At 39.2% G+C, this 25,384-nt stretch overlaps 1 protein-coding gene across 8 annotated transcripts in view; it reads right to left on the reverse strand.

Annotated features, from left to right (window-relative positions):
- PPHLN1 (periphilin 1) overlaps positions 1–25,384 on the reverse strand; it is a 113,267-nt gene that overhangs the window by 2,826 nt on the left and 85,057 nt on the right. The window lies entirely within an intron of this gene.

Below are 25,384 nucleotides of genomic sequence, written 5' to 3' on the forward strand. Positions count from 1 at the left end.
AAGAATGCCAAAAGTATTTACTTAAAAAAAAATTTCCAAGCTATAAATATCTATATATATAAAAGCCAACTGCCCGGAATGACCGGTCTCTATGACTGGCCTGATATGGGCCCCGACTGGCCCCCCAACCTCCTTTCGCCCCTCTCCCCTGCCGGCTTGCCCCTGATCAGCTCTCCCACCCTGACTGGGGGCAGGGCTGGCTGGCCAACTGCCTGCAGCCCCTTGCCCCTGCCGGCCCAGCCCTGATCAGCCCCCATCGGGGCAGGCCGGCCCGACCCCACCCGTGCATGAATTTGTGCACCGGGCCTCTAGTTTAACTATAAAGTCACCAAGGTAGAGTGTGCACGCACATGTATATATAAATCCATACATATTACATATATACATGTGTATATATTTTCTACCTCAGTGTTTATATTTTACTTTAATACAATATATAATTTTTATCAGTGACAATTAGATGTTATTTCCTGTCCAAAAATTGCTGTTTCCTCCATACTATTAAGAAAATATAATTTCCTTAATTTGTAGTCACAAAATACATTTTAGATGTCTATGTTATTTTTCATACTTTGTTATTCATGCATTTAGAGAAAATTAGTTAAATCTCCATGAAAATTAAGTGAAATACAAATTAACCTTTTTAAAAGAACTATTAAATTTTGACTTTTCTAAATTTAACAAAAACAATATAACATGTTTATTCTCTGAAAAAGAATGTTGTTCATTTAGAAAAAAACAATTTGAGATATTGTTTGGCTTGTGATAGTGTTTACTCCTCAAATGATCACTGCTAGCTGTGGTAATTGCTGCTGTATTTTTAAAATGTCTGCAATGTTTGATTTCTTAAAAATAAATATCTAAAGAATATTTAATTTTGACTCTTACTAATAGGTGGCTAAATTATATTCAATTAATGTCCTTGCTCTTGAAAACCATCCATAAGCCTCAAGAAAATTAATAGGATAAATTCTTCAAATGACAGAGAAATTAAAATATATAAATCCCTTAGCTGCTTTCTCCATTTCAGGGTGTGCATGTGCACCCCCCCCCCCCAACACACACACTTTTGCTAAATAATGATGAAATTTACTTATAATAATAAGTTTGATTTCAGCTATTTAAACCAACCATTTATTCCAGTTTATCCTAAGATTTACACGACCCAGAATTGATAATACTACTCTAATAAACCAACATAGAAAACAGTATACCATTCACATACTCTAAGTGATGTCAAGGCAACAGAGCACATTAACTGCTCTAACAAACACATAGTACCCAAGTCAAGCCAATGCAGCCCCCATGGGGGGAAGTCAGAACCATGATGTTTCAGTCTTAGTGGAGGTAAATTCCTTACCAAACCAGTCAGCCCGCATAATAACAGCATTCTAATGCCAACCACAGGCCTCAGCAGACCACTTTGTGGGTGGCCTAAATTTTATAGGCTCCTTTATAACAGATGTACTAGATGAGGATAATGTTACACTGTGAATTAACCTGCAAATTCTTTAATGTAAATCTGCTGTTTTACCTAAACTCTAACTCTTCGTTTAGCATATTTACAGAACATAAATGTGCTACAGATGTGCATATCAAAAGTAAAACCATATTAAAATGTGTTCATACATTTATTTAAATTGTAAACTACTATCACTCTGGAGACAAGGTAATACAAGCATTTAAAGATTGTGTTTTATTTTTTAATTTTAAGTCCTTTTTGAATTATTCATTGAAATAGACAAATATTGTACATTAGTTAAGAACAACCAGAACTGCCCAAAGCAATGTAATCCTCCACTAAAGGGTAAATTTTCTAAAGAGACTGCTTCAAATACACTGGTAGGCCATTAGACAGGAAATAATTAGTTTTTTGTTAAAGGAAGAACCACACCCTCCAACATTTTATAAATAAAATTCACAACTGTCAGAAACCTATTTCCGAAATCTGTTCCACAGTAAACTCAGTCCCAAACAGGAAGGGTGTAGTTATCTGTAGGAGAGTTCGTTTGCTTATGGTCCCTAGCTGGAAATGCATTCTAATCTTCAGATTTGATATCTACAGGCCACACAGGAAGATTATTTTGTTGTTGCTTTTCCCCCCGATTGGACTTTATCAAAATGGGAAACAGGTTAAAGTTTGGGTGGGGTTCACATAAACTGCAAAGAAATGTAGTTAAATTTGCCAGTATAATAAAAACACTATCCAAATGTGGTTTCACACAGTCCTTTATTATAGTAGCTTGTGTTAATAAATTCTCCCAAAGTACTTCTAGGAATACAGGAATATGATAAAATAAACTACCAAGGCATTTTACTATTAATTATGCTTCTGGTGATTGGAAGAAGAGCATCTGGCCAAACAAGCTCAATGGCAAGCTTGTTCTGTATCTAAAATACCTGTAATAACATAAAGCACCTCTAAAATGTGCTTTAGGCCTCAACTCTGATCCCACAAATAGAGAAACTAAAAATTAAGACCACATGAGTTGTTAGAATTTTCATTTCAGACAAGTTTTCTTTAGCATTAGCATTCCACTGCTGTCTGAGAAGTCTGATGAAATGACTGAGGTCAGAGCTGTGCTATCTAATACAGCAGCCAACTAGCCACAGGAGGCTACTAAATTTGAATATGTATGCATATACTTACCTTAATATTTAATTTATAATTTAGTTTATATTAATGTTAGGAGGTAACTGGTTTACAGCAAAAGTGAGGCATGCACATAGCCTTAAAAAGCTGGGGAATCAAACAAAAACAATTATTTTCTCTATTGTTGATGCCTCATCATTCTATATATTTTCCTTGATCTGAACTCATTTGGTTCAAATGCTGTATGTCCTGTGACCATCCTACTTGGAAAGGTAAACACAGACTATTAAAACAAAGCATAAAGGAGACATTTACATGTTGAAGATGATATTGAAGCTGGATAAAACAGAGAAGCAGTTCCATGAACAGGCTTATTGAGTTCAAATCCCGACTCCACTACTGTGGGAGGCTGAATAATGCCCTCTACCCCACATCCAAGATGTCCAGACCCTAAACTCTGGAACTCATGAGGATGTTACCTTACAAGGTATAAGGGACTTTGCAGATATGCTTATGTTAAGGATTTTGAGTTGGGAGATTATCCTGGAATATCCAGGTGGGGAAAATGTATCACAAGAATCATGAAAACAAGAAATGCAGGAGGGCCCTAACCGGTTTGGCTCAGTGGATAGAGTGTCGGCCTGCGGACTCAAGGGTCCCAGGTTCAATTCCGGTCAAGGGCATGTACCTTGGTTGCGGGCACATCCCAAGTAGGGGGTGTGCAGGAGGCAGCTGATTGATGTTTCTCTCTCATCAATGTTTCTAACTCTCTCTCCCTCTCCCTTTCTCTCTGTAAAAAATCAAAATATATTTTTTAAAAAATAAAGAAGAAATGCAGAAGGGCCAGAAAAAAATAAAAAGGAAATGTGAACACAGAAATAGACGTGGAATGATGAGCTTTAAAGATGGAGGAAGGAGCCACCAGCCAAGGAATGAGGCAGCCTCTAGAGAACCGAAAAGTCAAGGAAGCGATTCTCCCCTAGCAACTCCAGAGGAAGTGCAGCCCTGTGGACTCTGTGGTTTGGGCCTGGAGAAACCCATTTCGAGCTCTGCATGTTTTTTTCAAGCTCACATGGAATATTTACCAGAATAGACAACATCCTGCAATCATAAAACACACCTTAACAAACTGAAAAAACGGAAATCATACACTATATGCTCTCAAACCATAAAGGAATTAAATTAGAAATCAATAGAAAGATAAGTAGAAAAATCTCAAAATATTTGGAGATTAAACAACACACTTCCAAATAACACAGGGATTAAAGAAGTCTCAAGAGAAATGTAAAATATTTTAACTAAATGAAAATACAACTTATCAAAACTTGTGAGATGCAGTAAAAGTAGAGCTTAGCAATTTATAGCATTGAATGCACATTAGAAAAAATAAAGATATAAAGTTAATATTCTAAACTAGAAAACAAAAAAAGAGCAAATTAAATGCAATGTAAGCAATGAAATTGAAAACAGGAACTTAGAGAAATCACTAAACCTAAAGCTGGTTATTTGAAAAGATTAAAAAAAAAAAAAAAGCAATAAACCTCTAGCCAAGCTAACCAAGAAAAAAAGAGAGAACAAATTATTTAATATCAAAATTGAAACAGGAGTCATCACTACTGACCTCATGGACATTAAAAGGATAATAAAGGAATATTATTAATAACTCTCTGCCTGCTAATTTGATAGCTTGCATGAAATGCACCAAGTCCTAGAAAGACACAGTGTCCAAAACTCAGACAAGGATAAATAAATCATCTGAATAGGCCTATATCTATGAAAGAAATTGAATCAATAATTAATGAACTTCCCAAACATTTAAGGAAGAAATTATACTACTTCTCTACAATCACTTCTAGTAAACAGAAGCAGAGGGAACATTTCCTAACATTCTATGAGGCCAACATTACCCTATTACCAAAATCAGACAAAGACATTACAAGGAAAGAAAATTACAAGACCAATCCTATATGATAAAGAGGTAATAATGCAAATTATTATTGCACACCCTTGCACAAGATGGCCACCCCCATGTGGTCAAAGATGGCTGCCACAAGATGGCCATCATGGGAGTGTAGTTGTGGGTGATCAGGCCAGCAGGGGATGGCAGTTAGGGGCGACCAGGCTGGAAGGGGATGGCAGTTAGGGGTGACTGGGCTGGCAGGGGAGGGTAGTTGGGGGCGACCAGGCCTGCAGGGGAGGGCAGTTGGGGGTGACCAGGCTTGCAGGGGAGGGCATTTGGGGAAAATCAGGCCGGCAGGGGAGCGGTTAGGCATCAATCAGGCTGGCAGGGGAGTGGTTAAGGGGTGATCAGGCTGGCAGGCAGGTGAACAGTTGGGAGCCAGCAGTCCCGGATTGTGAGAGGGATGTCCGACTGCCGGTTTAGGCCCACAGGCATCGGGCCTAAATTGGCAGTCGGACATCCCCCAAGGGGTCCCAGATTGGAGAGGGTGTAGGCTGGGCTGAGGGAACCCCTCCCCAGTACACGAATTTCATGCACCAGGCCTCTAGTCTATATATATAAAAGGCTAATATGCAAAGTGTCCTCTTGGGAGTTCGACTGGGAGACCGGGAGTTCGATCACTCACTATGATGTGCGCTGACCAACAGGGTGCGGCACAGAATGAAGGCAGGCCCCGGCTGGCATCTGGCAGCCGGGGAAGGAAGGCCCTGATTGGCCCTGATCACTGGCCAGGTCTAGGGACTCTACCTGTGCACAAATTCGTGAACTGGGCCTCTAGTAGCTCTCATAAACGTAAATAGCCAAAAATTCTCAAAAAAGATTAGTGAATCAAACAATGTAGTAGAATTATGCAACACAACCAAGTAGGATTTATTACAGATATACAAGGCTCATTCAACATTTGAAAATCAATTATTAGAATCCATCATATCAATAGGCTAGAAAATCCCAGCAAGTATATATATGGGGAACTTTAAATGCTTATTGTGAAGTGAAAGAAGCCAGTCTGAAAAGGCTACACAATGCATGATTCCAACTATATGACAATCTGGAAAGGCAAAACTATAGAAACCTTAAAAAGGTCAGTGGCTGCTGGATGAAGGGGGGGGATACATAGGTGAAGCACAGAGCATTTTTAGGGTGATGAAACTACTGTGTCAGATGCATTCTGCATTTGTCAAAATCCAGAGAATTATGTGACACGAAGAGTGAACTTTAGGGACTCACTTTAGGAACTCCAGTTCATAACAATGGATCAACATTGGTTCATCAATCACAACAAATGCATCACAGCAATGCAAAATGTTAATGATGGATGAAGCCCTGTATGGAGAGAGGGAGTATATGGGAACTGTCTGTACTTTCTTAGAATTTTTCTGTAAACCTAAAAATGCTCTAGTAAATAAAGTCTATTTTAAAAAAAGAATCACACAAGCAAATTTTTAAAGGGGGGAAAGTTATTTACTCCCAGTGCCTCAGATTTAGCATCGACAGACCTGACTATGCTGTTATAAGGATTAAATGAGATAACCAAGAGCACTCAGAATAGTACTTGCTATACAGAAAGCATTTAGTATAAAGTGATGCTGATGGTGGAAACAGGAAGAACAACTCTTCTGACTTTGTCTAGAGAAGGGAGCATTCGAAAATGGTGTTAGGACTAGTTCTTTTTTTAATGTTTAATATCTAATTTTGACATTGAAGACTATAGTTTGTTTTATCATTAGTGCTTTTATTTTGATTTTAGTTTTATCTCAAATTGTCCTTCACTTTCTGCTAACATTAATAATATACATATTTAAAAATCAATATGATGATCACATTTGCCATTCCAAGAACTAATTTTTTTAAACATGAGAAGTTCACTCTAGGGAAAGATGAAGGAGGAAAGGAAATGGCATTATGGGGAATTCAACTGGTTTGGCATAGCTAAAGCATAGGGTATGTTCACCTTCAAAGTAGATCATGCAGAGCTTTCTTTCAAGGAGTTTAGACCTCAACCTACAAATTAGCAATAAGCAAATGGGGAAAGAGCTACAAGGAGAAAGTGGATCCCTTCAATGTATCAGGAAGAAAGAATGGTTAGGAATTAATACTATGGACTCCTGAGAGTGGGGACTATGAATGTCACATGACATGATGTATTAAAGATGAGATTAGAGACTGTACAAATAATTAAGAAGCAATATGGGTATGATAATGTAAAGAACGACGGATGGAAGATTTTTAATTCATTTCAAGGGGAATGGTACTGGGAATGGGAGATAAGTTCAGTAACTAATACGTAATTGAAGTATCCATCAAAAGGAATTTGAGTAGTGAGTCTAGACTTCAGAAGAAGGAAACAGAGGAGAGAGGACAGGAGGGAGGGAGAGAGGGAATGGGGAAAAAGAGTTATCTTTACATTGAGGCCAGTTGGGCCATGGGAGTTCCTTAAAGAAAGGGGTAAGTTCTTTCTAGTCCCAGTATTTTTGTACACAGTAGATACTCAGTAAATGTTGAATGAATAGCTAAAGTCAGCTTTAAGAGAATGGTAATATAAGATCAAAAGGCAGCCCAGAGTAGACATCTAAAATCATAAATATTAGCCACAGAAGAGACAATACAAGACTAAAAACCCGAAGAATGAAAGCATAGGTGCCAAGGAAAGTTTGTAAAATAAGGATATAGTCAATCAAATGCCAAAGTAAGACCAAAGAAATTGACAAACAAAATACAGTATATTGATTGAATTTGGATATGAGTAACTGGTTAACTGTAAGAGCAGTTTATTGGGATGATGGAGATAATAGAGCTGTGCTGTCTAATATAGCCACTAGCCATAAGTAACTAATTAAATTTTAATTTTAATTAATTAAATTTAATTTAAATTAAAATTCACTTCCTCAGTCACACTAGCCCTATGTCAAATACTAGTGGCTTCCATATTGGACAGTGCAACTTTAAAACATTTCTATCATCACAGAAAAGTCTGTTAAAAAGAAATATGGAGTGAAAAAAAAGATGAACATGTAGTGATAGGTGTTAACCTGGTAAGTTAAATAATATATATATTTGCACCTATTTTGTCATTAATGTGGAAATAAAAGCTTACTACTTTTAAAGGACCATTGTGAAATATAGTTATTATCTTTGAAATGTTCTACAATATTTTGATGAAATGCAAGTAAAAATGTAAGTTAAAATAAGTAACTCCAATAGAGACTTAATATACAAGGAAACATTCATAATGTCTCATGTGTAGATGAGGTTGGGTAAAAAGTGACAGCATATTGATGTTAAATAGAGACAAATTTAGACCCTTTAATTTTGAGTCTGTAGTAATGTAGAAGGCATCAAAGCTATTATAACTATGTTGCTCTTTGTGCTATATTAATAGAAAATATACCTTTGAAATGTCCTCCTCAAAGCTGCGGCCTCATTGGCTCTTAGAGCACAGATGCTAAAAAGGCCACTGGTAGTTGCTAAGAAATGCATTATGAGCACATGGATTAGATCTCAAATGCCTACACTGAATATGTGGGTGCAATTATTACAGCCACATAAAAAAGTAATTGCAAAGCCAATGATAAAGTGGATAAATGCTAAAAAAAAAACCACAAAACCACACCACAGAAATCAATGTTGATAGAATTCTCATCCATAAACGCAGATCAACTTATAAATTTACAGGATTCTAAGATTAACATATAAATGACTTTCATTTTACCCTTTCCAGCTTACTTGTCCTTTCAATCACAATACCCTAAATCAGGGGTCCTCAAACTACGGCCCGCAGGCCACATGCGGCCCGCCGAGGACATTTATCCGGCCCACTGGGTGCCACTGCCTGTCCTGCTTAGCAGCCGACTCGTCCCGGGCCCGCAGTGCGCATAGGAATTTGTTCATACTTTTTTTTTAAAACTATAGTCCGGCCCTCCAACGGTCTGAGGGACAGTGAACTGGCCCCCTGTTTAAAAAGTTTGAGGACCCCTGCAAATAAACAAAAATAAAAGTAATTTAGAAGAGTTGAAGAATCCTTCACTGATACCAAAAGAAGGCCCTACAGAGATTAAATATAGGAACTAGACACATCTTAAATTAATACCAAGTGAAAAACGTTGCAAAGGAAATAAGAGATACCATTTATGTATGTTTTTTAAATTTATTTAATTTAGGGATACATACATATAAAAATACAAAAACATGCATAAGAATGACAGCTCTGAGAAGGGAGGGAGCCAGGAAGGATCTGAAAGGGGTCTTATCTATATCTGTAATATTTTATTTCTTTAAAAAAAGAAAGCCACAAATGTTAATGTCTAGTTAATGGCATACATGCTGAATTAGGAACAAAGTGTAATGAAATTTGCAATATACTTTAATATGCATCAAAAACAAGATAAATTAATGGATGAATAGAGGAACAGATATATGACAAAATAAATAAAATGAAAATGTTAAAGAATCTAGGTGACTATATGGATGTGCACTGTATAATTCCTAATGTTTGAAAATTTTCATAATAAAATTCTAAGGGGAGAGATGTAAAGTAAAATCAGGAGCAATGGTGGGTATATGTGTCTGATCATCTCAGCTTACAAATGAAAATGGTTCTGTTTTGCTTAGACCTTGGATGATGAACTCTGCATCTTCTCAATGTGGATTGAGAATGACAAACATTATCCTATATAATAAAAGACTAATATGCTAAGTGTCTGGTCATCCATTCAACCAATCAAAGTGTAATATGCTAATGATATGCTAAGGCCACTCAACCGCTCGCTTTGACGTGCACTGACCACCAGGGGGCAGAAGCTCTGACTGGCAGGTTAACTTGCTACTGGGGTCCAACCAATCAGGACTGAGCAAGATGGGCCAGACACGCCCTGGAGCCCTCCCGCAGTCCCTCCCTGGCTGGCCAACCTCCCGCGTCCCTCCCTGGCCCCGAGTGTGCACCAGTGGGTTCCCTCGGCCTGGCCTGCACCCTCTCGCAATCTGGGACCCCTCGGGGGATGTCGGAGAGCCAGTTCCGGCCCAATCCCGCAGGCCAGGCCGAGGGACCCCACTGGTGCATGAATTCATGCAACAGGCCTCTAGTTATAGATATTAATGAATCTGTAAGCACAGATACACATTTGAATGAAAGGCAGCTGTGCCTACCAGACAACTAGAACTCACATGTGCAAGGCACTGGATTTCGTCAGCAACGTAGCACATCCTGCTCAAGGATATTAGGTTCCAGTAAAAAGAGTGATACATTTAAGATAACCATAAGACAAGGTAGAATACAGTAAATGCCATGAGAGAAATAAAAAATATTAATAATTCCTAATAAGTAATTATTAATAATTCCAAAGAAAAGATAATGGGTGGAAGGGAGGGGATTAAAAGCACTGAGAATGTTCCAGGCAACTTAGAAGCTTGCAAACAAAAAGCATAGCAAGTTTAAAAAGGAATAAAAGGAAGTTTTAGAAAAGATGGCTAATGGGCAGACCAAAATCAAAATGGAGATAGATATAAACAGGTTGGACTTCAAATAACTTATAGACTTATGGTTTAATTCCTCCTTGAACTTAAAATAACTTACGTTACACTGTAGACATTTTTTTCTTATTCACCAGACAATAAACCACTGGAGATTGTTAATTACAAGAAAAGTAATGTATTCATTACTCAATATCCCCTTCAAATCTGATTCAGTAGGCCAGGAAAAGTAATTTTGTATTTCAAGCCAGTTACTGGTTTAAAAAAAAATACTTCTAAGATTCAAAACATATGAAAAGGCTAAATATAAAGAAAAATATTCATGATAAAGACTAACGACAATTAAATATATATAAAAAAAGAGGTAATATGCAAATTAGGCTAGGACTCCATAACGGGTCACGACCAGACAGGAGGAGGTTGCGCACACAGGTGAGGCCCGGAGCGGAGACAAAGACAGAGGCAGGGGGGCCTGCCTGAGCCGCCGCGCCAGCTCGGGCGACCCCGGAGTGGACACAGGCAGGGGGGCCGGGGGACACTGCAAGTCAGGCGTGGGTCCCGGCCCCCTGCGGCACCGATCTGGCCCCCCGCACTGCCGGTCCAGACTGACTCTCACGGCAGCTGGTGCTGCGTGAGTCAGGCGTGGGTCCCAGCCTCCCACGGGGCACCTCCTCACACAATTTCAATCGTGCGCTGGGCCTCTAGTACATTATAAAATAGGTTTAAAAATTCTAACTGCTGAAAAAGTGGTTAACAATAAATATTTTGTAAAATGACAAAATTTTTCACGTGGCTTTTAATTTCATGTCTAAGAACAATATAAATTCTTTAATAAAGTCAGGGAGAGAAAGGCTTAATTTAGAAATTTTCCCAAGTTAATGTCTAAAACATCCATCCCAATGAAAGAGATCACAGGTTAAAATGGCAAGTCAGCTTCTTAAAAGATATTTGTCACTTAGAATGTATTTCAATTGACTAAAAAAATCAATTTTAAAAGGTATATGTAATATTTAAACTGATTATTTTACATATAGCTAATTGTTATAAAATAAATTATTATATTGGGTGAGAAATGAAATGAAGCTAAGGTGTATAGAAGTAAAAGAAGAAAATAATATACAGTTTAAGCTACAGTTATCCAAAAAATGTATTTTATATTTAGTTCTAAATAATCTTTTTAGAAAGTAATACATTTTAAATTGCTAATGAGGTAAGTCCAGTCCTCAAATGATTTAACATTAAAAATCAAAAAATTACAAAGTCCTGACTGTAGAAAAAAAGTCATGTTTTAAATTGACTAAAGCCAAAGAAAGGAAGGAAGAATTCAAGGAAAATGGAGAGGAACCCTACCCTACCTAGGCAAAGGTCTTTATAGCTAGAAATGGTGATGGGTTACAATTTTAAAGGGTTTATCATTTGTTTAAATAAAATAACATTTTGAAATTATTGGCATTTAAGAAACATTAAGAGGAGAAACCAAGATGGCGGCATAGGTAAACACCTAAACTGCTGCCTCGCACAACAATTTCAAAACTACAACTAAAAGACAGAACGGACACCATCCAGAACCACAGGAAAGCTGGCTGAGTGAAAATTCTACAACTAGAAGGAAAGAGAAAAGCTCACAGAGAATTGGAGGTACGGCAAAGGGTCTTTGTGCGCGCAGAGAGGAAGGGCGGCTGAGAGCCTGGCTGACTTTCTCTGGCGGAAGGGGGAAGGAAGCCCCCGACCGCACTGAACCCCAGTTCTGACTGCACTGAACCCCAGTTCCGGGCGAGCCCCTGGGGACCCACGCTCTTACGGGGGGAGTCTGGACTCTCAGGCGGAGACTCGGGAGCCGGGGAAGGCGGAGGACTGAAAGCGCGCGCGCGCCAGTGCGCACAAAGGCTGCGGAGGTTGCCACAGGCTTTCCCTAGTGGAAGGGAGTCAGAGGATTCTGAATGCACTGAGCCCCAGTTCTGACTGCAGTGAACCCCAGTTCCAGGCGAGCCCCTGGGGACCCACGCTCTTGTGGGGGGAGTCTGGACTCTCGGGCGGAGACTCGGGAGCCGGGAAGGCAGAGGTCTGAAGGCACGCACATGCGCGCAAGGGCAAGGCTGACGGGAAGCCAAGACTGAGACTCCACCCCATCCAAGCTGAGCACAGAGGCTATTGCAATTTGGCAAGTCTAATCCTATAAGGCTGTCTCCAACACCAAACTTCTCCCAGCATAGACACAGCTGATCCTTACAGCCAACTGGCCTGGAGGTCAATTCTTCCCAGTGATACCAACAACAATAAAGACTTAATTACAACAAGGCTGTACACACAGTCCACAAAGGGTACACCAAGAGTGTCCACCTCAGGTTAACTGGGGAGGCAGACCCACTGGGCCATATTGGAAACCTAGCACACAAATCTACCTTACCAACTCAGGGAAGCAGTGAAAATGCGGCGTCAAAGAATCAGATCACAAACGAAAGAAATGGAGGAAAACAAACGACTGGATATAGAATTCAAAACCACGGTTATAAGGCTTTTTAAGAATATCCTAGAAAAGGCCGATAAATATAACGAGACCCTCGAGGATATGAAAAAGGACCAACTAGAAATTAAACATACACTGACTGAAATAAAAAATATTATACAGAGACCCAAAAACAGACAAGAGGAACACAAAAATCAAGTCAAAGAATTGAATTACAAAGAAGCAAAAAACACTCAACTGAAAAAGCAAAAAGCAAAAAAAAAAAAAATCCAAAAAGTTGAAGATAATGTAAGAAGACTCTGGGACAACTTCAAGCGTACCAACATCAGAATTATGGGGGTGCCAGAAGAAGAGAGAGAGCAAGATACTGAAAACCTATTTGAAGAAATAATGACCGAAAACTTCCCCCACCTGGTGAAAGAAATAGACTTACAAGTCCAGGAAGCCCACAGAACCCCAAACAAAAGGAATCCAAAGAGGACCACACCAAGACACATCATAATTAAAATGCCAAGAGCAAAAGACAAAGAGAGAATATTAAAAGCAGCAAGAGAAAAACAGTTAGTTACCTACAAGGGAGCGCCCATACGACTGTCAGCTGACTTCTCAACAGAAACTATGCAGGCCAGACGGGAGTGGCAAGAAATTTTCAATGTGATGAATAGCAAGAACCTACAACCAAGATTACTCTACCCAGCAAAGCTATCATTCAGAATTGAAGGGCAGATAAAGAGTTTCACAGACAAGAAAAAGCTAAAGGAGTTCATCACCACCAAACCAGTATTATATGAAATGCTGAAAGGTATTCTTAAAGAGGAAGAAGAAAAAAGTAAAGATAAAAATTATGAACAACAAATACATATCTATCAACAAGTGAACCTAAAAATCAAGTGAATTAAAAACCTGAGGGACAGAATAATCTGGTGAATATAATAGAATCAGGGGCATAGAAAGGGAGTGGACTGATAATTCTCAGGGGGAAAGGGGTATGGGGGGTTCATGAAGAGACTGGACAAAAATTATACACCTATGGATGAGGACAGTGGGGGGGAGGTAAGGGCAGAAGGTGGGGTGGGAAATGGGTGGAGGGGAGCTATGGGGGGGAAAAAGGATAAATAATTGTAATAATCTGAATAAAGATTTATTTAAAATAAAAAAATAATAATAAAAAAATAAATAAAATACCAAGGGATAAAAAAAAAAAAAAAAAGAAGAAACATTAAGTCACTAACAATATTTTCATGTAGGTTTTCACATTCTTTTATGCACCAGGAATCCTCACAAGTACTCTGAAATTGCTATCTTCATTTTATAAAAATAATGAAGCAGAGTAAAGGGAGTTAGTTTTAAGAAGTATGATTAACATTCCCAGCCTAGGTTTCTAATCTACCTCTTACCATACTGCTGCAATAACTCACCAGAGTTATATAAATCCAAAACATAAGTAAAGCCCTGAGACTAAATCCTTAACGAAGATAAATTAATCTGCTTGGTTTTGAAGAGGGATATACAGCACGTGGCTTGGAGGGGCCTGGAAGGCAGATCAACTGATCATGATTCCTAACTATCATGAAACATTGTATGTGCGTGTCCTTCATGTTTAATACTTTAAAGTCATGTCCCTAGTGAAATCTGAAACTTGGATTATTTTTCCAGACAGCTTCAGGGATGTCACTGAGAAAAATGTATGAAAAACAAACAGGTAAGATCAGCCATCTTTACCATGCTCAGAAAAGTACTACTGTTTTATAAACTGCATATGCTGGGATGATTAAAGAGCACTTTATGGTTGAAATGTGGCATTTTCAATGTGTTCTGCAGGGGAGGATAGATCTTTAGCTTTTTTTGCCAGGTGATTCAGTGAACCAGGTACATTCACTCTATTATACATTCCTTTCATCATTAAAATTCTGTAATTATATAGGTGATTTTAGGGGAAATCATTTTCCCACTATGAAATTTCTCCATGTCTCATTTTGACAAATTAAGTTATGGTTTCAGCACACGTGTGCTGTTGTGCTACTTTTTCTTTTTCTCTGTTTTCTGTGATTTTGGACAGTTTAAATATTTTGTATGTACTTAAGTTTAGAAAACCTTTCATTTTTGTTACAGTATTCAAGGTATTGTGAATTCTCAGCTCAATATGAAGTTCTTGTTAATGCAATAGTTATGAGAGAATTAGAATGTTTGCTATAGTCTCTTTTTTAGTAAAGGTGATGGCAGTGGGGGTTGTTAAGAGGTCACTGAACCCAAAGGTGCCAGGGAAAGGGCAGGAAACACTAATGGTGGGCATGATTAATTATAACTCCAGTATAGAGCAGCTTCTGCAGTTTCTGCTTAGCTGTCTCTTCCCACCTCCACCCCACATCTCGAGAGAAGCCTCTCTGTCAGGTATATTTATATTATGTCAACTGAGAACTATGTATTTATAGAAGATAGAATTTAAGGGATTGGTGAGGAAGATGAACCCCAGGGTTTACAACATTATAAACTGGGTGTATGATGCTGACATTGCCAAGCAATATGGGGAAAAATGATGGCGGTTGAGTAGGGAGGCATGGCGAGAAAGAAGGGAACTAAAGAAGGGAAACTGCCTAATGGCCTTCCAGTTCCTGGCTCTAAACCTGGTTTCTGTCTGTATTTCATAAGCTTTCAATATTTTCCTTTTACTTGCTAAAAGTAGTCTGAGTGAGTTTTATAACTGGAAACCAAAAGGAACTATAACTTTTGGTTAATAGCCTGATATATGAATCTTATCTGGCCTCCTGGGAGCAGCAGAGACCTGTGCAATCACACCTGCGCTGCAGCGTATCTGCTTGTCAGCAGTGCTTTCACACTGGCAGGAATGCCAAGGTGATGGTATGAATCTATTTTCTCTTCAATGAAACTGCAAACCCATCACAGATGCTTCACAGGCTTTATCCAACACAGTTAGAGGGAGGCTATACTTTTACATGGTGAAAGCTAAACAATTACCAATCTTTCAAATTCCCACTGAAAATACAGCTTTTGTTACTTTTGAGGAAAAAAAAAGCAATGTATCTGCTTTCAGCCCATCATATTCAAATGTAAGAAATAGAATATTATCAGTCTACTTAATCATACTTCTACCAGAGCTAGGCTTTTCAAACAGATAACATATAATACCACTCTGGATACTTCTAAGATGTGTTTTTTCTTCCCAGAAGAAAGGTATTATTAATAACTAACCCAAATAGCCCAACTTTATTTTAAAAATAGGAACTGCATTATCAGGTATATTAAAAGTAGGTTAAAATTAACTAATATTTAAAATAATTCATTATTTTACTTTTATCTCTGAAGGCATTATATACACTGGGGAAAGTCCATAAATTCCATTACATATGAATGAAAACATATTTTCAAGGCCTACCTACATATATTTTTCTAGTCTATGCTTTATAAAAAATATATTTTTTTTAATTGATTTCAAAGAGGGAGGGAGAGGGAGAGAGAGAGATTGAAACATTAATGATGAGAGAGAATCATTGATTGGCTGCCTCCTGCACGCCCGCCCCCCCCCCCCTCATGGGGGGATTGAGCCCACAACCCAGGCATGTGGCCTGATCGGAAATCGAACTGTGACCTCCTGGTTCATAGGTCAACACTCAACCACTGAGCCATGCCAGCTGGGCTCTAGTCTATATTTTGAAAAGCAAAGTATATAGAGCAATTGATATACAATCTAAATGAATATGATGTCCACTTAACATCACAAATAAAACTATTAATGATGTCTCAAATAATGCTGAAGTTCCTTCTAAGAACCTGAAAAATACTTATAACAATACTGTGCATACAAATGAACAGACACATGCTAGAAGCACAATGCTCTCATGATTCCATCAGTCAGCTATGCTGCTACTTCCATTTCATTCTCAACATAAGCACTGGGTGCTGGTCACAAGGACGGTATTAGTAAATTTTAGTAAATGAAGATCTAAATCTGGTCCTCAAAAAGCCCATTTGAAGATAGAGTTTAGCTATGGCCAGGAATTTGAGACAGGAATACAGTCAAATTAAATTTTTTGGTAATGTTTGCAGGTGATTTGGGGTAAGCTGATATTACTAAATACTGTATTTCTACTTATTTGAAATTAGGGCAAAAAATGATGTAATATGAATTCTACTGGAATCCTGAAGGTATAATGAAACTTACCATATGTATTTTCAATATGTTGTACATTCATTAAAATGGTGTTTTAAAATTTGACTTATTGGTTTAAAAGTATATACTTTTAAATTACTAACTATGTTTGTTGAAAAAATCACTAAAACTGGACTGATTGGTATATTTTAGGTAAGAATAACAGAAAAAAGCAGGAAAAAAATCTTTGTTTGGATTAGCAGCACTGGACATTGAAATGGTTCAGATAAAATAAGGGTCAAAGGGCCGACCACCTTACTACAAGAGCCAAAAAAAACAGTAGACTGTGGCTTCCCCTTTAACCTTACTTCGTGCAAAATTACCATGTGCTCACATAGATACAACATAGACAGAATTTTTTCTTATAAACACATCCTGGAAAAATGCATTAAACCATTCCTCTCCTCATATATATTTTCAGTATCCTATGTCAATAAAAAGCACAAATATCAAAATGTGGCTTCATTCTCTGAGAGTTCAGTGTCTTCATGTTACAGTATTTAAAAGTCCAGAAAGTAATATTTATGGTTAGGGCTTATTTCCTCGGCAAACATGAAATCATTTGTAAATATTAATTGCTAAATTATTCTACTTTTAAAAGTGACTACAGGCAGTCCTCATGTTACGTCGTTTTGTTGTTATGTTGCCATCTCCCATTTATTTATTAAAAAAAAAAAAGTTCCGTCATTTCGACGTATGTACATATGTGCTTTATGTTTTTTATTATTCATTTACAACTAAAGGTCACCAACGGTTATCTTTCTATTTTTAAGTTTTTTCACTTCATTACTGCTGTGTATGTGCCCCATGTGAGTGACGGGGTGCTTATGTAGGTAGGTTCCGACTTACGGCGAAAATCACGTTACATCTTGCCGTAGGAAGGGATCTCCGACATAACCCAAGGACCTACTGTACTTCCATGCTTGGAGAGGTATCACAGTCTGGAATCTGACTCTGTTGTATACCTCCTTATTGCTATTCCTATAGTCACAATGCTGGTGTGGACCTAACAATACAACCCTGTTTCTAATTGTTTAGCTTCTAGTTGTTTTATTCTAAACTGCCCTTACTCACAGATGCCATCATCCTAAAGATGGAAACGCCTTTACAGAGAACACTGATGCTCTGGCTTCCAACATCTGATCCAATTAAATTCTTCCACAAAATCTGAACTACTAAAATCTTATCACCCACCAAAATGCCATCCACCATATATTTTTTAGTATTTTACCTGTTCTCATATATCATCAGAATCCCCTTACATGCTTTTCTACTACTTTAATTGCTTCAAATTTTGTACAAAATATCTTGCACAAACTTACTCCAGATCATTTTTTCTAGGTTACTTTAAATATTTAAGAAATGTATGTTTCTTTCTGTCTCCCTCTTTCATTATACTGAGGGCAAAAACAATTTCTTTTGCTTCCTTTGTAACTGTCTCCCATTAAGAATAAGGCTGGGAACAAAATGGATCTTTAATTATTTCTGAATAACTTAAAAGCTTAAAATAATATTTTCTGGCCTTGGCTCAAACTTCAATTAGATAATTTTATCCATCCTATCCAATTGATCCCATATGCAAATTCTTTGAAATTAGTAAATAAATTTGTTCACAGGACTGTCAATAAATATTGTTCCTTTATCAAGTAAAGGTCATAATTAAATTTTTACTTGATTTAGCATTACAAGGAAAGTGAAGTAAAACAAAGTAATGTTCTCAAATCAAACAGGCAAGAAAGTATATTATAAAGTCATTTCAAAATAGTGAAAAGCCTTAAAACACAATACCTTGAAAAATATAATTTTATTATTTCTAAATATATAGTGACCTCAACTTTTAAAGTATTTAAAATGTAAAGACCTTGGTTCAGATTTTTTTTTGACAAATAAAACTTTCTTGTATAAAGCTATTCACAGAATCGTGCTGATGGTTTGCTTAGCAAAATGTTTTTTTCTGTAGGTTGTGTAAAGTGATCCTTGATCCAATATACAGACCACATCTTGGGTTAAAATACCCAATTCCTGCTGTACAGATCAACAACACTCTACTATTCTGTGGGAATCCAATCTTCTAACCAGAGTCAAAAAGATTTGGTCTAAAGTTCTCCCCCACCCTCCTAAGACAATCATACTATAGGAAGAAAATAAAATTCAGTTAGAAGCACGTTACTTCAATGTACATTCATAGAATTTTCACTACTAAAACTGAACCCCAACGGACAAAATGATTTTTTAAAGACTACTATACAAAGAGACAAGTCTTAAAATGTCAAAAAATATGTATCATCTTTTGCAAAAACAAACAAACAAATAAACCACACACACACACCAAGCAAACCCAAATCCCAAAAACTCATCCAGAAATGGTACCACTTAAGATGTCACTATTTAAGAAATCAAAAGAATTATACACTAAGATGAAATAATTGAAAGGTAAACGTATTGCATATAAAACAAGAGAAAATTTTCCAGTTCTGCCTCTGTCGCCATTGTGTAAATGTGACAGGAAGGCTGTAAAAACTTTCCCCAAACACTAAATCTCATCCCGTGATTAGAGCCAGTATTTATCTGATGTAGCTCAATTGTGTAGCAGCTGCATTTTGCATTCTATTTTATTTAATGACAGTTAAGTTATTACAGTGTTAGAGACAAAAGCCACATTAAATTTGAACAACCAAAATACAACTTTACAAGTCAAATTCTGACCCTGACTGGTGTGGCTCAGTTGGTTGGAGTGTTGCCCTGTGTACTGAAAAGTTGTGGGTTCAATTCCTGGTCAGGGCACATATGGAAGGCAACCAATTGGTGTTTCTCTTTCATATCGATGTTTCTCTCTCCCTCTCTCCTTCTCCCTTCCTCTCTGAAATCATTCTCCTCACATACTGAACACACTCAAAACTATCCACATAAAAATCAGATTACACCATGTTTTCTTATCCTTCGATTATATCTGAATATAATTACACAATAAAAGCTATAAATTCAAGTCCTTTGCATAATAAAATTCAACCTCTTATGACTTTGAAGAATGAGCCACTCATATCCACAGGTATGCAAAAAAAAAAAAGGAGAAAATGTAAAAAATGACCACAGATGTAATTTCTTACTTTGCTCCTACAAAAGAAGCAACTTCCCATTTATACTGAATAAGAAAATGTCATTTAAATCTAATTCAATCTTCGAAACTACAAAAAAAAAAAAAGCCTTTGCCTTCAACCCTTTTTTAAAAATTTCCCAGAGACACAACTCTTATAGAAAGGTAGGCTCATAAGCACTTTAAATATCCAGTTTTACTTTGTTTAACAGACATCATGGATTTTATGGTCATGGAGCCCCGAGGTCTGGGCTATTGTGTGACCCTGGGCACATTACATAACTCTGTAAGCCCCAGTTGCCTTATGTGCAATGTGGGGATTGTAACAGTACCTTAGCTCACAGGGCTTTTGAGAGGATTATGTGCTAGAACAAACATAAAGTACTTAATACTCAGAAACCATTCACTTAAACACTTGAAGGCCTACTAGTCAATAAATATTTGGGGACCTGCTATGGACCAGCTCTGTATACGTGGTAAACAAGAAAACATATAATCCCTATCCTCAGGAAGCTTTCTTCTTTTATGTGTAGAAAGATAAACAATAAAGTATGAATACACATCTATATAAAAAGCCTAAGCGACCATCGCAACCGAATGGATGACCAAACAGGCTGCGTGGGGCGACCAGGCCGGCAGGGGGGTTAGTGAAGGGCGACCAAACAACCAAGCAGCAGGCTGTGTGGGGCGACCAGGCCCGCGGGGGGGGGGGGGGGGGGCAGTTGGGGGCAACCAGGCCGGCATGGGGGCCAGTAAGGGGAGACCAAGCTGGATGGGGGAGGGGGCAGTTAGGGGTGACCAGGCTGGCAGGGTGATATGGAAATGTTTTAGGGTAACATTTAAGCAGGGGTCTGAGAGGTGAGGAGAAACCAGAGAGAGAATTCTAGGCAGAAAGAACAGCATCAACAAGGCCAAGAGAGAAAGCATGTTCTACTGAGAGGCCGGTTTGACTGCAGCACAGTGAACCACGAGGGTACTATGAAATATATTTGGAGGGAGAGATGGTAGACAGGACCTGCAGATCTCTATAGCATCAGTAAAAAACTTCAGGTTTTTATTCTAAATATAATGGGAAGCCACTGGAGGGTTTTGAGTAAAGAAACCATTATATTTAACAGGTTTAAAAGTCAGGAAATAATCATAGCAACATTCCATTTAGCTAGGAAGATCTAGATTCAAAGCATTCTAGAGCACTGAAACACACCTTTGTTTAAAAATACTATTGTTTGTTCCTTTAAAGTGGAAAATTCTTAAATATATTGGCCATTTCCTGCCTTAGTTTTTGTAGGGAGCGGTTATAGGGTTAAACCTTGGACTGACCTGCTGGCAAAGCCGCAAACAAGTCCCAGCTTAGAGGGCACAGCCCTCTTAGCATAATTAAGCTTGATCTTGTGACTGCTCCCTAGATCTTTCCTAGGTAGCTAATGGGCTGTGGGAGGTGCAGCAAGTGCTGCCAAAACAAGTGAAACTTACAAGAACATTGTAAATTACCTTTTTTGCCCCTGACTATAAATAAAGCATCAGCTTTGCAGTCTGGATCTGTTCTGTGGTCTCAGTCACCCACAGAAGATCCACCTAGACTCAGCTTATTCTCTGTCTGTCTTTTCTTCATCCTTCGCAGGCCCTCCCTCAGGCTCGCTGAACCCTTGGCTGTGCTGGCGTGGCACAAGTTTTTAAAAAGACATCTTAAAAACACTAAAAAATAGAGCCTCCCCTTTTAAATGCATCATGATCAATAGCAATGCTGAGTTATGGATATAAGTTTAATTTGTATCATTTGCCTCTTTAATTCTGAACTGCACAATATGTAGCTGCTCAAAAACCTGGGCAACAGAACTGCTCAAACTTCCTGGCATGCATGTAACTGAATGAAAGACAAAAAAGTTTGTGTCATTAATTTTTCCCCCGATAAAATCATCACCTTCTCTGCCTTATGGGTGAGCATTTTTTGCTTATTTAGTAACATTTAAGGTGTTTTTCCTTGGTCAACTATGGATAAACAATCTGGTTTGCCTTTTCTACTCTTACTCAATGGATGCTGCTGTGAATGGTTGGAAAAAGTCCAAAACTGCAATTATTTGATCCTCCATGACCTCCTTAATCTCTCTTGTTGACTCCATATCAACATACAGCATGTGGGGCATTCTAAACCCTTTCCATGCTGATAGGACTCTCCCCTCCCTATCCCATTTCCCCTTTTAGCAAAACTGCCTCTCTCCTTAACTTATCTCTTCTCTACCTCAAAAATGCTGCCACTTTATTCTACTTTGCCCTAGTGCCAGAAAAAGGTTTCTCTAAATTTTGAAGGTTATTCCCTCTATCTGTGCTACTGATAGACTTCTTGCTTCATCTATTATTTCATCTGTTTTTATCTTCAGTCTCTGTCAAATAACACTTACTTTTCACAAGTGGTCAAAAATAACCAAATAGGTCTCAGGTTTTATTTCTTCTCCTGCCACACACTTGTATGTACTTGTTCTCTATTTCTGACTCCACTAGCCTATTTCAGGCTCTCATCCTTCATCTAAAGTGTAGCCAAACATTTTTGTACAACCAAACTAATCTTCAAAAAAATCCTGATACTAATTCTCCTGTATTTGAAATTCATCCAGAAACCATACTGCCTATCAGCTTAATTCACACTCTTCTAATCTAGCATTTAAATTTTCAACAATCTGGCTCTAATCCACATATGCTCAGAAAACTATCTCAGGCTTGCTATCTACTGTCTTTTCTCTACCAACAACTTTCTGTAAATTATAATCTATAATCACATCCTTTTAGTTTCTCATGTACTACTTGGGGACTGTACCCTTTAACTTGTGAGATTTGCATGCACTAACTTGAGTGGTTAATGCCAAAACTGAACTGCCATATACCTGTTGGGATTGAAACAGAGTATTTTCCTTCCTGATTTGTATCCTTTATAATAAAACCATAATCTTAAGTATAGCACTTTGCTGAATACTGTCAGTTGTTCAAGCATATTATCAGACCTATTGGGAGTCATGGGAACCCCAAAACTTGTAGCCAGTGGGTCAGAATGCAGGTGGCCCAGGGACCCCCAAAGGGCAGCAGATGTCTAGAGTAAAGGCAGTCTTGTTGGGGACCATGCCCTTTAACTTGTGGGGTCTGCACTAACTCTGGTTGATTAATGACAGCATTGAACTGCAGGACACAATGTTAAAACAGAATACTTCCAAAGTCTTCTACCAAATCAAGACTATTCAAGATCCTTCTATTACACCACAATAATTACAATTTTACCAACATCTACTCTATTAAGTCATAGTAATAAATGTTGTGACTGGAGAGTAGGGTTGAGGAATGAGGGTATGGGGGAAAGATTTAAAAATGCCCATGAAAGATATGGTTTTACCCAAACTAAAGTACTTGTAATTGTTGATTATTCCCTTTAATTCCCTATTTGCAATCTTATGCGCATGTCATTCACCCCATCTATAATCTTTTATCTCCTACTCTACCTAGGAGACTCCTACCTGAATTTTAAGGATCCAAGCAAATGTCACTTCCGAACTGAAGCCTCTTTAGTTCTCCTAAATGAAACATATATATCACAGGTCTAGTATAAACTTGAACAGGTCAATTGAGCTTTGTTAATCCTCACCTAAGAATATTTTTTCCACTGATTTTTAGAGAGAGCAGTAGAAAGGGAAGGAAGGAGGGAGGAAGAAAGGGAAATATTGATGTGAGCACATTGATCGGTTGCCTCCTGCATGCACACCAAGCAGACCAAGAATGAACGAATGAACTGGCAACCCAGGTACCTGCCCCCTGACGGGGAATCAAACCCAAGACCCTACAGTTCCTCAGTGCCTGGAGCCCATGCTCCAACCACTGAGCAACACCAGCCAGGGCTGAAACTAATTTTTAAAAATGTGTTTCAAGGCAAATAAGCCTAATATCCTATCTAATAAAAAAGTAATATGCAAATTAACCCTCACTCCCACAAGCCATGCGCACCAGCCAATCAGAGCGAATATGCAAATAAACCCAACCAAGATGGCTACGGCCACAGAGAGCAGGAGGGAGGCTTGGGTTTCCCTGGCGAAGGAAGAAGCCAAGCTTTCCACCTGCCCTTGCCGGCCTAGGCCTCCACTCAAGGCTACAAAGTTTCAATTATAGAAGATACATAAATCCCCCCAAAAAAGGCTGCCGCCATGGAGCAAGCAGAAGGCTTGGCTCCACTCTAGGCTACAAAGTTTCAATTGTAGAAGATAAATATACCCCAGATACCAGGGCCTCCGCTTGGGTCACCAGTGGGCGTGGCCAGCCTGCAAACCACCACAGGCCCCTCGCCCAGGCCGCCCCACGCCCCAAGGGAACCCCCACTCTGACCCAGGACATCCTTCATGGCAAACCAGCTGGCCCCCACCCATGCACCAGGCCTCTATCCTATCTAATAAAAGAGTAATATGCAGATTGACCATCACTCCAACACACAAGATGGCTGCCCCCCTGCAGTCAAAGATCCTGCTCCCATGTGGACACAAGATGGCCACCACAAGATGGCCAGCAGGGGAGGGCAGTTGGGAGGGACCAGGCCTGCAAGGGAGGGCAGTTGGGGGCGATCAAGCCTGCAGGGGAGGGCAGTTAGGGGTGACCAAGCCAGCAGGGGAGAGCAGTTGTGGGCGACCAGGCCTGCAGGGAAAGGCAGTTAGGAGGGACCCAGGCCTGCAGGGGAGAGCAGTTAGGGGTGACCAGGCCTGCAGGGGAGGGCAGTTACAGGTGACCTTGCTGGCAGAGGAGTTGTTAGGCATCAATCAGGCTGGCAGGGGAGTGGTTAGGGGGTGATCAGGCTGGCAGGCAGAAGCAGTTAGGAGCAATCAGGAAGGTATGCAGGCGAGCAGTTGGGAGCCAGCAGTCCTGGATTGTGAGAGGGATGTCCGACTGCCCGTTTAGGCCCGATCCCAGTGGGATCGGGCCTAAACGGGCAGTCGGACATCCCTTGAGGGGTCCCAGATTGGAGAGGGTGCAGGCTTTGCTGAGGGACACACACACCCCCGTGCACGAATTTCGTACACCGGGCCTCTAGTCTATATATATAAAAGCCCAGCGACCGGAACGACCAGAACCACCAGTGGCTATGATGCGCACTACGGCAGCCAACCAGCCTGATCTGGGCCCCGATCACTGCCCCCCGCAACTGGCCCAGCCCCCAACACCCTGATCGGGGGCGGGGCTGGCTGGCCAACCACCCACGGTCCCTCCCCCCTGCTGGCCCAGCCCAATGGGCCCCTATCAGGGTGGGCCGGCCTGACCCCACCCCAAATTTGTGCACCAGGCCTCTAGTAATAAATAGGAGTAGTCACATTTCTAGTATAAACATGAACAGGTCAATTGAGCTTTTAAAATACATAAAATGAAGACAGGGCAAAGCAATACACTGTTATTTTCCAGAAAACTCTCCTGTCTCAAAAAAACTTAGAAATACGTTCTTTTAAAAGCATAACTAAGTTCTTAAAGTAAGAGGAATTGTCAGCAGTCATAAATAAAGAAGCAGTAGCAAGAAACCAGTGTGATAAGCTAACATCATGGGCCATGGCTGCCCCAAAGAACCTGGAACTTGGAGCCTGGTGGAGAATGGGAGGCATGACCTCTGGCCCAGTCAAGGT

This window comes from Plecotus auritus, assembly GCF_963455305.1.
Source record: "Plecotus auritus genome assembly, chromosome: 3".
NCBI lineage: Eukaryota > Metazoa > Chordata > Mammalia > Chiroptera > Vespertilionidae > Plecotus > Plecotus auritus.